The sequence below is a fragment of the Molothrus ater genome, chromosome W (assembly GCF_012460135.2).
Source record: "Molothrus ater isolate BHLD 08-10-18 breed brown headed cowbird chromosome W, BPBGC_Mater_1.1, whole genome shotgun sequence".
In the NCBI taxonomy this organism is placed as follows: domain Eukaryota; kingdom Metazoa; phylum Chordata; class Aves; order Passeriformes; family Icteridae; genus Molothrus; species Molothrus ater.
The window spans coordinates 9,359,137-9,373,288 of NC_050510.2; the positions used below are offsets into that span (position 1 = coordinate 9,359,137).

At 42.6% G+C, this 14,152-nt stretch overlaps 1 protein-coding gene across 5 annotated transcripts in view; it reads right to left on the minus strand.

Moving 5' to 3' along the window:
* Positions 1-14,152, minus strand: part of LOC118701491 (CBP80/20-dependent translation initiation factor-like) — a 442,809-nt gene that overhangs the window by 178,433 nt on the left and 250,224 nt on the right. The window lies entirely within an intron of this gene.

Here is a 14,152-nt window from a genome sequence, read left to right on the forward strand (position 1 = left end):
ACGTAATGCACAGATAAACTGTGGAGATATGCTATAGGAAATGTAAGTACAAGGAGTTTACAAGGCTTCAAAAAGCACACTGCCCAATTCATGAAAGGAAAATCCATCAGGACCTACTGTATACAAAGGTGCTCGAATGTGGTGCTGCAGATCCTCAAAGTGTAAATTCCTGGAGAATCATTCCCTTAAGACCATAAAGTCCAAACATTAAGAAAAGGAGAGCACTGCTGGGAAGCAGCATTACATGCGTACCCTGTTCTCACACTTCTGGAGTCCATTACTGGTCACCAAGCCAGGTGGTCTGGCGTGACCCATAACAGCTCTCCTCCTGATCTTACTGATCTCCTAACCAGCTCAGCACACCACTTGCACATCTAATTGCAAATTAAAAACTCCTGCCCCACTGCTGATGCAGGATTGCACGGAAAGCACGAGTTATCTCCTAACTGGGTGGAGGGGTTGCAGCACAAGGCACTCTGCACGCACAGCCAGCAGCACACACCGGCAATTACTGTGGTTCAGCTCACGTGCTGTAATTCATTAAACCACAGTAATGCAATCACCCCACTGAGCCCTTTTAGGAACAAACCACTGAGATAATATTATCCCCTAAGGACCTGCAATTTGGAGAATTAATTTAGTCTAGTAACTCCCAGCAATGTTGCAGGCAATCAAACCAAAAGAAATTACGACCTGTGTCTAAATTGCCTGTAACCAACCCTTCAGGTGATGCCCTGCAACCGCCAGGTCTGCTTGGGCACGTGGAGTAAGTACCAACTTTTTACTCGGGATTTTTATGCATATGAACACTTAATCCTTGAGGAACTTCATTGTGAAGGATTTGGCTACAGAGAGTGGATGCCAGACAATCCCTGTGTTATAGATGGAGAATAAGATGATTGGCTCTCGCAATTAAAAGATAACTATTGTGTGAATATTAAGAGAAGCTTTAAGTGATGTATAGTTATGTTATTGTAGTTTAGATGTCCTCTGTTCTCCCCACAGTTCCCTTTTCCCCCCTGTATTGCTACCATCAGACAGCTGAGGATGTCTAAGACAGGTAAAAAGAAGGTGTGCACGTCCCTTGCATGGGGCGTTTGGGAATGGAAAAGCTTGTTGCTTGGGGGGTGCGGCATGGCAACACCTGACCTTCAATCAAGTTACAAGAAAGCAGTTTCCACTGATAAATGGCAAAGAAGACCTGACTGACAGACTTTGGGAGGGGCCAGGGTTAGCTGATGTAACCCCCCAGGGGTATAAAAGACTGAGCATCCATCTTGAAGATGAACTGGCCATGTGGTACCTATGAGGGCAGTTCCCAGCACTGCAAATTTTTCCTTATGTAGTCCTTTTGTTGTATTTTGTTAAGGTTTAATAAACCTTTTTAAATTTTCAAAGTGTGCAGTTGTCTCTCACACCTGACAAGAATGTAAGCAGGTAGCTATTGGCCAGTGAGCTGGGTGGTAACCAAACCATAGCCAGTCAGGTTTGAGTGCGGAGTCTTTTGAATAGCCTATATAAGAACTGTGTACACCATTTAATCTCCCTCTGCCACATGAACTATGATGTCATGTCATCTCTCCATCTCCCCCAACTGTGAATTTGGTGAACCCCGACATGAGCCACAAGAAAAGAAAGAAGATGGAGCACCAGAAAGGAACTGATGAGAACTGTGAGGGAAAATACAGCCAGAGCTGCAAAAGAAAAGCTGCCAGAGCTATGAGAGAAAAATAGCCTGGAGAGCTGCCAACAGCCAAGGACCTATAATCATCCAGACGAGGACATAAAAAGGGTGAGCCACTGCTGGAGACATGGGTGGTCAAATTTCAGCAGAGGACAAAGCTATAGTGAATATTTGGACTCTGAACTTAAGTAAAAGAGGAATTGAGCACGATGAAGAGTCTCTAGAGACTTTCCTACAGTTTTCCAGGAGCCAAGGGGTAGAAATCACCACAGATGCTGCCTTTAGTGTTAAAATCTGAGAATAAGTTGGCCAATTGATTTTTGACTCTGCCTCCAGAGGCTACAAAGCTGCTATAAGTGTTTTAATTACCTGAAGGATATTGATGGATACATTAAAATTGATAAAAGCCAAGAGAAACACAAAAGCGGCTGCTAAGATACCAGTGCCGGTCGCTCAAGATAGCAGAGAGCATGTGGCACAAGCACGCGAAAAACCCCAGAAAGGCGTACGCCACGTGCTGCGGACGCTGGTCCCCCAGGATGGCGGATGACAGGTGGCACGAGAGCCACTCGCTCAAGATGGTAGATGCCACGTGGCACAGGAGCTGCCCGCTCAAGATGGCAGAGCCCGTGTGCCGCGGGTACAGCCCGCTGAAAGATCCCGAGATGGTGGAGCGCGGGGGACAGCCCGTGGGGGAAGAGATACAGCACTGGGCATGCGGAGGAGCAGCTAAAGGGGGAACAGCTGTTATTCAAACTCCCTAGCCCCGCAGTGCCAGCGCGCCATGGTATCGGGGCCAGAGTCCCCCCACCACAGGCGCCGGATGCACCTGCACAGCCCGCACGACGGCTGCCCCACCACGAGCGCCAGAAGCCCCTGCAGTGCCAACACAGCGGCCGGGGCTGCCCGCACAACGGCCGGGGTTGTCCCCACCGTGCCTGCAGGAGCCATTTGCCATTTCTTCTACGCCCCGTGTTGCCATGGAAGTGCTCAGCTCACCTCTACCTCGAGCTGATTGGTTCAGTTCCTGAGTCCTGCCGATAGCCCAGCCTTCACTTGACATGCCCACTCGCAGCAGCACCGCACCTCCCAGAGAACCCGGAAGCATCACGGTGCCAGAAGCCAGAAGAGAAGCCAGCAGCTCAGTCGCCAGAGCCCTCTCGGCACCACGCATGCCCGTGCCATGCACAGAACCGCCAGCGCCCGAGCTTTTGTATTCTGGAGGACTGTGTGAGGCGCTCATGGCGCATGCGGCACCTGCAGACCGAACAGAGAGAGATGCTTGTGCTTCCTGCGCTGCCAGTGAACGACCGTAAGTCTGCCGGGGCTGTGGGAGGAGAACCAGAAGATGGCCCCTGGTCCCCCAATCTGTTTGATACTGGAGGGGACCCTGACAGTATCACAAAAGAACTCTCACCACCCCGCGCCATGAAGCATCAGCTGGAGCTGTGTCGCGGCGAGTGGCTGGAGCCGGGAGAGCCCATTTTGATAGCACGTTCACTCTCTGTTTGCCTTCAGTGAGAATGGAGCGGCGGCGGCATTGGTGGGAGGAAGGGGGGGTGCAGGGCTGCAGGGGCCGCTACAGCAAGCACGTGGCACCAAGCACATGGTGGTGACCACATGGCCACGCCGCGCTGGTGACCACGTAGCACAGGCAGGGGATGGCAGGAAGCGGCGGGCCACCTTCACAGCGGGTCTGACAAGATGCCCGCAGTTCTCTGCGTGTGGGCAGTGAGGAAGCGACCCAGGGAGCCTGGCAGCGCTGGCAGGGGGCAGCGCCAGCAGGAGCAGTGCTGCGTCCCTGCTCCCCACACACAGCAGGCTTTGCCCAGTGAGGCACAGCCACCATCTTCTGTGCTGTCAGAGCCCTGCGTGCCGCCCAGGGAGGTGTCGCCACCATTGTGTGTGCCGGCAGAGCTCTGTGAGCCGCCCCAGAGCAGCCCCTGACCTGCGCCACTCCTGCTACAGCCAGGGCTCCTGTCTCCTGTGGACCCTCATGAGCTGACACTATGCTGGACCTTTATTATTAAGATTGACTTTTTTACCATAGCACCTTGTAACCCCAAAAGCATTGCTCTGATTGCTTTTTGTGATAGATGCTCCTGTAATAATTCTAAATTGTAAGCTATCTTCTCAAACGGAAATTATCTGATATGTTTTTTCAAAGTACCTTTTCCTGGAAGAACAGCTCCTACCTTGCTACTTCCCTAATGTGGAAAAGGTTATCACTGCAATGAAAGACCTAGCCCTCTCATTCTAAAGCAATTTTTGACTCAGGGCTTATCATCTCTTGAAACCACTTAGGGAGTTAATGTTAATATAATTGTAATGTCCCAAGCCTAGATTTATATACCTTCTGTGAAGGAAAATTGACAAATTTAAGTATTGTCAAGTCATTTTTTGCTTTTGTTAAAAACTAACTTTATGTTTTCACTGAATGACTGTTCATTAGAGAAATTCAAGGTTAGCTGTGTGATTATAGTGTATTTTTGGAATCGGCATTAATAAATAGAGTTTTTATTAAGGAATTTGGTTGTAAGATAATTATTTAATGTTACTTATATGCATTCCTTTAGGTATATTAATAAAAGTTTGCTCATAGGTATTTTAGGGAAACCCTCTCAGTCAAGGCTTAAGGCTCTGGCTAAGCCCTAGTCCTGGCTGACTGGGGATCATACCGTTAGACCCACGTGTTTCTGCACTGAAAGTGTAATCAAGTAATTTTGACTTGCTAATTTGATCTTACAAAAGCTGGACCCCCCTTTTTTTGAAATAAACTTGGAAACCTTGTGCAGAAAAAGTTCTCCAACTCCTTACTGCAAAATGAGGCTCCTCAGCAATGGCAGACCCTGGATGATGGTAAAGCATTTAGGCAGTTATAAGTATTACTTTGATGATTTTTGTTCAGTAGTGCTTGTTGTTTACTTAGCTGTATTGTTTTACTGTTCATAATAAGAAAAGTGCATGTTATGCTGAACACCTGTCTTGGTTCAGGGCAAATTTGGGAGAGAACCCCTTAGGGGTTCCTCTAGAAAAGCAGATTCAATTGGCCTCTCTCCTAACCGGTTTGGGAAGAAATACCTCTTTAGAGAAAAGTGGAAAAAACTGTTTATTTAACAATAAAACTTCTTGCTGCTCCAAAAGAGATGACAAACTCAGAAAAGTCCCCTCCCTGGGTTGCAGCTTCGCTCACTCAGTCTCTTATCAGTCCCTCTGGTGCTGGAAATGCCGCAGCCCAGGCCTGGTCTGGTGGGCCACAGGTGCGAGCTGCCAGTGCTCTTTTGGTGTTCAGTCCAGAGCAGGTTTAAACAGGTCCAAAGAAAAGGGAAAAAAACCTACAGTCCAGGGAACTTTTTTGCCTCAGCTAGCTAAAACTAACTAAAACAAAGGAGAGCTCTGTCCTGCTGTCTGTCCCTGCACAGACAACACAGTCCAGGAGCAGGAATGTGGAGGAGTGAGTGCAGTGTCTGAAAACAAACTGGGCGCTTCTTCTCTCCCCCCTTCACTCTCTGCAACAAGTCTTAGAGGTGCAAAACTTATTATTCAGCATAAACAGAGCAGACGATTGGGGATAAAAGCATCATATAGTCAACCCAGGACAACACCCTTCTGAATTTAATAGATAAATTATGTTCGTGTCATAGTTGTTAAGGCAGAAAACAGGTAGGCACTGATAACCTGTTCAGCTACCACAGCAAACAGAGCTTATCTGCCTTGATGTAAACACATCTAAATGGTACTATACAGTGGAATGGGAATCAAAGACTGGAAAAATTATCAGCCTGGTTGCTCAGTGCTATGCTCCTTCTGCATTTTCTGTTTCTGTGTCTAAAAGCAGATGCAAATGTAAAAAAATTCAAATACAGGATGCCTACAAATATGCATTTTGATTGACTAGTGCTCACCAGGTCAAGGCCTGCACAAGCATTGAAGCCCTTTAAATGACTCTGATCTATCATTCACTGATGTTTATGATAATTTTGTTCATATTCACAGCGATCCTTAAAAAAAACTATTGTATTCCAGCCTGACATCCAGCATTCATCCTGAGTAAAAGCTTAAGGCTTCTTAAAGGATTGTCCAAAGATACTGTAATCCACTGAATTTTTATCAGTGAGGCTGACTAACAAATTTTTACTCTGAAGTCATATGTATTAATCTCAGCAGCCCAAACTATTTACAGAGTTGTAGGCTGCTATCACAAACTCACCTGGGCCAGGCCGTGCAGCTGAACATGCATGAAACAGCTGCCTTGACACTTATCTGTGAGGAGAAGTGTCTCCTTGCCTGCAACACTAAAATTGAACTGAATTTTTAAGGTAATTGCCTTAATTGTCAAAGAATTAAAGCATCAGTGGGGTTCTGATCTGTGACCAATTTTCTCTTTGATTACAACAGGCAACATTAATTATTTCCTCTCTTTGGCAGACTGACTGTCCATCCACAATACTCAGATTTCTTATCCCACCACCACAAGTGGGAAACAAGTGATTCCATGGGATCAGCAGTGAGTCTCTCAGCCTCAGCAAGTTCAGACCAGCAAGATATTTAGGAAAAACTGTCAATGCAAATGTCAGATAAATTAACTGGCAAAGTTTACAGTGGTCAGCTGTGGATGTGACAGTCTGGTCAGAGAGAGAGAGAAAGCTAGGTAAGCTTTCCCATGAGTTGGCCTGGGAAGCTTTAGGGAGCTGGAGAGAAAGAATGATAATCAAATGGAAACAATCTGCAGGTGGTGTTTTGTGATAAGCTGGTTTGCCCATAAGGTTGTTTACAGATGGGTCGTTTCTTAATTAGCCAATGGTGACGGTGTTTTGATTAAAGGACCAATCAGGTCCACCTGTAGCAAACTAGAGTATAAAAAGGAATGGGTTCTTAATAAAGTTATTATTGCTTTCTGAGAATTCATGGAGTGTGTCACTCATATATCCATGTCATCTCTGACTCAATGGTGACAGGCAGCTCCTCAAACTCAGTTAGAGGAAGTTCACTGAGAACTATTAAACTACAGTAATTCTGGTAAAGTTTGAACATATTCCAATGGTCTGCATATACCAGATATGCAGTCAAAGAGCATCTGTTAAGTGCATCTGCAAAAGGTAATTAAGAAAGTAAGAAAATTGTCACTGAGTTTAAATTTGTCCTAGTATCTGCCCTAATGTTTTTTAACATATAAATTCTTCCTTTTTGTGAGAAATACGCATTTTATTGGAAAAATCAGGGCATCAAGCAGTGAAATATTGTGGCTTACCACTGTAGATCTGGTCTTTTACCTGAGCTGAATTCAGTCCAGTTCGATTTACGTACCATGGATGAGTGCTAGAGACAACTGAACACACAATGCATGCTTAAAAGAAACCAGACATGACTAAGCCAGAAATTATGGAATTGTTTATATAAAAAATGGAATAGCATGTGAACATCTAGTACTTTCTTGTATGAGCTGCTGGAAAGAATTCAGGAAAATATAATTCCAGTATTAGCTAAAGGAAGATAGGACAAGCCATTGTTGAGCATGCACATGGCACTTTAAAGCATGTCCTTGAAAAACAGAAAAGAAGGATGTGTGGTGAGACCCTGCAGAGTAGGGTGGCCAAAGCCCTGTACACTTTAAACCATCTAACAATATCGCAAACCTCCCCAAACCCTGTCATCTTAAATCATTTCTTGTTATTAGAGTCCTCTATTGGCGTCCAGTTACCTAAACCTAAGGTATTGGTACAGGACCTCATCACTAACAAATGGGAAGGCCTTTGGGACCTTGTCACTTGGGGGTGCACGTATGCGTGTACTTCCAGAGATGCTGGCATTCGATGGGTACCTGCTCAGTGTGTGGGACCTGCTCTGTGCTCTGCTCTGGACTGCAACCAACAACACCTCTCTGACAGCCCCTCAGCAGATGCCATAGAACAGTAACCAGAACAACTTTCTGCACCAGCTGGATGTAAATCTGAGATCTTTGGAATGACAACTCACCTGTGACTTCACCTGGACCTCAAAAGTTGGATACTTTAAGGACATTACTAGCAAAAGGAAATGATACCTCTGATAGTTTTAAATGTTACCTCTGGTAGTTTTAAAGTTGGTTTGTTTGTAACGTTCAAGTTGTAAGTTTCAAGTAATTAGGCTGCGGTGTGCCACCCAATACAATGGTGCTTTTGATCACTCCTGGACATGATCATAAACATTTTGATGGGACACACCAATAGCTAGAAAGATTAGGCTTGTCAAGTCATCCTGGATTGGCTATATGATGCTTGTATCCCCAATTGTCTGTTCTGTTTATGCTAGATAATAACTTTTGCACCTTTAAGACTGGTTCCAAGTGTGAAGGTGGGGAGAGAAGAAGCGCAGTTTGTTATCAAAAACTGCACTTTCTCCCCCGCATCCTTCTACTGGACTGTATTGTCTGCAGCACAGACAGCAGGAGAGAGCTCTCCTTTACTTTTAGTTAGTATTAGCTAGCTGAAGCAGAAAAGTTCCCTAGACTAGTTTTTTCTTTTTCTTAGAACTGTTTAAACCTGCTCTGGACTAAAAACCTAGAAGAGCACCAGCAGCTCACACCTGTATCCCACCAGGCTGGGCCTAGGCTGCAGCATTTCCAGCGCTGGAGAGACTAATAAGAGACTAAGTCAAGCTATGGCCCACAAAGGGGACTTTCTAAGTTTGTCATCTCTTCAGAGTGGCGAGAGGTTATATTGTTTCCATTGTTCATTTTCTTTTTGTGCTGGTAAACGCTTTACCTGTTAAATAAACAGGTTTTTTCCACTTTTCTCCAAGGAAATATTTTCCCAAACCAGTTGGGGGAGGGGCCGTTTGAATCTGCTTTCTAAAGGAGCCCCTTGTATTAAGTTGAAAGATGTAGCTGGGGGTGTGTATTCTAATTTGCCATCTGTTAGATGTGGGGCACTTATCTTCTGTTAATTGGGCAGTTTTCTTTATCTCTTCCACAACCAATCCTCCCTCTGGGAAATATCTTCTGTTAATGAGCCATTGAGTGTCACTGCGTAACTGATAAAATCACATCATTCCATTGTGAGATGCTCTGCCCAAGGGGAGGAGCCAAGCATTCCCACCTGGATATAATCAGAGATTTAGAACAACAGAGATACTCTTATCCTACTGGATTCTCAGAGGAGCAGCTTTCTTCTCCACTAGATTCCCAGAAAAAGACCAGGCCCATCTACACCACCACCGGACCTTCAAAAGAAAGCTACACTTTTCTACAGGATCACTGCTTCAACAGAACCACACCTATCACTCCAAGAAGATTGCAGCCACCATTTAATTGGACTGCAACCAACACCCTGACCAACAGGATGTCAGGTCGGATTCTGACTCTAGTCGGTGGGGGGTTTTTTGTTTGTACTATTGTATTTATATTTTTAATTTTTCTAGTAAAGAACTGTTATTCCTATTCCCATATCTTTGCCTGACAGCCTCTTAATTTCAAAATTATAATAATTTGGAGAGAGGGAGTTTACATTTTCCATTTCAAGGGAGGCTCCTGCCTTCCTTAACAGACACCTGTCTTCTCAAACCAAGACAGATTTTGGTGCCCAACGTGAGGCATGAGGGCATCAAGAGAAAAAGGATGAAAAAGGAATAACAATTCTTGAGTAACCTAATTTTTGTGTGCTGATATCGAAACCTCATTAAGTGTCACCATGTGGTCTAGCTTACCCTGTTTTAGGTGGCACGTAGTCATGCCTATATTTCTCCCATTTGCAGGCCCTTATCTAAACATAGTTCCTATAACTAAAGCTACTGTAGCTATTATCCAGTTTGCTTTATGAATTAATAAGGTGAAAAATTCATAGGTCTTTAACTTCCTCTGTAAGGCAGGCACATGGATTCAGAGCTATCACACACTATCTATGTTTTTGGGGTTACTTTAATAATGGTACCTACTGTGAGGAAATGACACTGGGGAAAATTTTCTCCCAATCCTTTTACCAGCTCTTTAGGTCTGCCCCACCAGTTTTCAAAGGGTTCAAATCCTTTCTAAATGCTAATGATATCATACAGTAGTTGGTGTTGCTGATATGCCCATTAAACCTATTCTATTTAACATTCAGAGATAAGAGAAGACTAACCTAGATAACCACCCTGACACTTACCCGAAAGAAGAGAGATGCTACCCCAGAGCCTGACCTTGCCCCACAACCCACCTCAGAAATGAACCACCCAGATTAGGTGGGGGTTCTAGTGAAGGAGATGTGTGAGATAGGCCAGATGCTGAAGGGGCTTCCCTAGCAGCGTGCCCCCCTCTCAAACCACCCTCTGCAAAAGCGGAGCGCAGGCGGCAGAAGCGGCAGGAGGGGAGGGGGCTGCAGGAACTGCCGCGGCAAGAATGCAGTACCGAGGGCATGGGTGTCAGCACATGGCTGCCCTGCGGCGCCAAGCACATGGCGTGGCCGTGAGACAGCAGCAGGCAGCAGGCCACCATCAAATGTGGGTCTGGGAGGGTGCCCACAGCTTTCTGCATGTAGGCAGTGAGGGAGGTGACCCAAAGAGTCCAGGGGCACCGGCGGAAGTGGCGCCGGCAAAAGCAGCACTATGTCCCTGCCCCCTACACACGGTAGGCTCTGCTCGGGAAAGCACAGTCAGCATCTTGTGGGCTAACAAAGCCCTTTAAGCCACTCCCACTGCTTCTGCAACAGTCCAAGCTCCATCTGTTGTGGACCCTCGTGAACTGACACTGAAACCTAGCTGAACAAGTAATCCCTTCCTCGGGGAAACTCCAGCATTTGCACAAGCCTTGTACAAAAGCAGCTACGAGCTAAGCCTGTCATTTCTACAGCTAATCCATGGAATTTTTCTGGTTTTTTATTATTCAAATAGAAATTGCTACATGATTTAAGGATTCAGTACTGTTGTTATGCTTATGTTACCACTACCCCAAACCCTATTACCATACCACCTTATAACCCTCTGCATTGCTTTGATTACCTTTTATGAATAGATGCTCCTGTAATAATTTTAAATTATAAGCTATTGTAATATATGGTAGAAATAATTCATGCTATTAAAGAATGTATGTTATAAAGATTGTAAAATCCGAAACCTGTCGCTGACCACATACAGCCCGAGAGCAGATGTCTATTCAGATTCCAAAGAATTCCCGGACATGGCTAAGATAACGATCGATGCTTTAGCGTAAGAATAGATGCTTCCAGGGCGATGATTACCGGTATCTCGAGTCATCGGAAACCACCTAGGAGCGATCATCGATCATCGTCCTGCAGATAACATCAATCAAGATAGAAGTCAATCAACACTGACTATCCACCTGGAGACGATCTTTGTCCAGCTCTGCACACTGAAAGAAACAGCGATGAATGTGAAGAGTTAGAAAAGAAATTGGGACTCCTTTGCCTCGGGCACAATAAACTGTATAAAACCTCACCACAAGAAGCGGTTCTCGTGAACGGGATAGGGTCCGATGCTACAGAGGTCAGATCCAGGTTCACCCAGCGCCGATCCTGGGCTTGACGTTGTCTCTTTGGCTGTGGTGGTTTCGAAGACCGTAATTTGGTCGCGCAGAAAGATTAATAAATCTTTTTGCAATTTTTGATAATTTGGCTCACGATTGATCATTTATAACAGCTATCCTTTCAAGCAGAAATTAACTAATACGTTTTTTCAAGGCACCCTTTTCTGGAAGGGCAGCTTTTACTTTGCCACTTCCCTGATATAGAAAAGGTTACTACTGGCATAAAACACCTAACCCTCTTTCATCTTAAAGCAAAATACTAAAAATGCATAAACTCTTTTGTTAAATATGCTGTCCTTAAAATAGATACTATATTTAATTACCTAAAAGTTTCCATGAACTTCACAGCTTTAAATTAGGTGTTTCATTAACAGGTTTCAGTCACAGAGTTTTCTGACTAAGTATTTGTCTCTTGTCACTTTTGTTTACAATGTCTATAAAATAATTTTCTAAATGTTAAAAATCACCAACTACTACCTTTCATATTTGTGCATAGCTAAAGCATTTATACCAACTCCTGTTGAAATTAATAGAAAGTTTCTAAATATAGCAAGTCTATCACTGTTATCACTAAAATACTGATTTGCATGTTTTCTTTTTTTTTAACCAAAATCTAACCATGGCTTTTAATAATAAGTTTTTACAGCTAAATATACAGATGCAATATTCATAGAACTGAGGTCATATAAGATTACAAAAAAGGTCAAAAACTATATATAAGAAAGTAAAAACAAGAACTTCTAATTAACAAAAAATGATTTGTACTTCAAGAAACATATTAAATGAAAATACATAATCATCCCAAAAAACATGTTTAACTGAAATTGTTGATTAGCCCATGTATACTATAAATTCTCATCTTCCCTTTTTAAATTTTCACGGACTCGAACTCAATTTCAAAACTCCTAACAAAAGGAAAAAGCTCATTTACACTACTGCCATTAAGATATGTTAAGTATACTAATGTGAAAAATGCGTATTTTATGATTGGCTTTTCACAAATATTAAAATGAATATTATATGTGTTATGTTAGAAAGGTATGCTGTATTAATTTCCTTTAAGTAGTGTGTTAAATATAGTTCAGGTTATAACATAATATTAAAATAAAAACTATGTATGTGAGATATTTTTTTAAGAAAGGAATGAGGTACTCGCACCAGATAGCAGCCACAGGACACCTAAATCTTTCAGAGAAAAAGAATTTATTGCTCCATTATCAGGAGAAACTAACTTCTTCCTGCCTTGCTCAGTCATGAAGACGCCATCAGGATTAAGAGGAAGAAGCTGACACTGACCAGACAGAATCCTTTGTTTAAATGGAATTTATGCATCATGTATGAGGTGTATGAATATGCAACAGGCTATTGCTTTTAAGGGTCAATCCTCTGTTAACGTGTGTCCTTTTTTGGGCTTATTTTGCCCAGAAAGAGGTACCCGGACTGTCCCTAACTCTTTGTTTTTGTCTCGTATTGTCCTAATCCCAATTGTTCAAATTTTTATTACTCTGATTATATTACTATTTTTATAACCATTTTATTGCTATTAAATTTTTAAAATATTAAAAAGAACTGATTGGCATTTTTTACACTAATAATAGTACAATAACTGTGTAACTTAATTCCTTCCAACCTCAAGAAACAACTTCATAAGTGTTCTTAGATATCAAAATTATTCACCTTTGTATTCTCTGTTCTGTAATACTGTAAACGATCTATATTTATAGAAACAAACAACCCTGTTGGAATGCATAAAATGAAAGCCTCTCTGAATTCCTCAGAGAAAGGAATACAGGGATTGAAATAGAACCTTTAGAGAAACTGAAATATATTGTCACACAGACATGAAGTAAGAGTATAAGTTATAGTTTTAAGTAAGTAGAAATATATCTTAAGTGCCTTAAGAGACTGTGTTAGCTAGTAAAAGGCCCTAAAGCCTAGTTTAAAGTTCAGTAGTGTTACCTTACACAAATTAACTTAGCTCCAGACATAGAAACATAGCAAAACATTGCTTGTGTTTCTAGATAGAACAGATAGAACTATTTGCGTGAACAGATAGAACTATATGCGTAGATTTTGTGTAAGAACTGACACTACTTTCACACACAGAATCAACCTTGGATAGGTTTAGGAAGAATGTTTTAGAATCATGTTTTAGCTGATTGGATGATTTATTAATAAAATCCCCCTGTATTGGGGTGCAAGGGAGGAAGAAGAAAAAGGGTGTGGGAGCTGCTGCTGCTTCTGCTCTTTCTGCTCAGAACATGGGGACTCTAGGCCAGAAAACTTTTAACATGGGCTTGAATACTTTGAACTCTTTGCCTTCAAGACTGATGTATTCATGCAATAAACAACTTTACAACAACCAACAACTGCTCCTGTCTCTTTGAAGACCCAAGACCCACTAACAACTCGACACAACCCAACTAATTTTACACTATGTTTTTAGTATTGTCATTTTACAAAGCAATTCTGCCAGGCCTCCCCATACTTATATTTGAGCCACCAGTCATATTGTATCTACCCATCAAATAATAAGCAAAAATCACAACCAAGCGAAGAAGCCTTCACAAACAAAATCTGAAAACTCCATATATACACCTTACATCATCTATGAGATTTAGAATGACAATTTACTTATGACTTTATTCAAAAGACCTCAAAAATCATATTTTAAGGACATTACAAACACAAGGATGTGTCACTTTTAATTGTATACCACGATATGACCTGTAAAACCTGAGACAAGATGTTTCCTTTGATAGTTTTAAATTGGTTTGTTTGTAACAAAAAGGCAAATAGTACTTTCAAAAGAGTTGTATATATATGTATATAGTTATTTCTAAGTTCTTTATAGTATCATTAATTATTTACCTAAGGATAGATGACAAAGCCAGCTGATCTATGAGTTATTACTGAAAGATTTCTTTTAAAGATATGATAAGGAAGCTCCACCCAGTCTAGGTCTTAGCCCT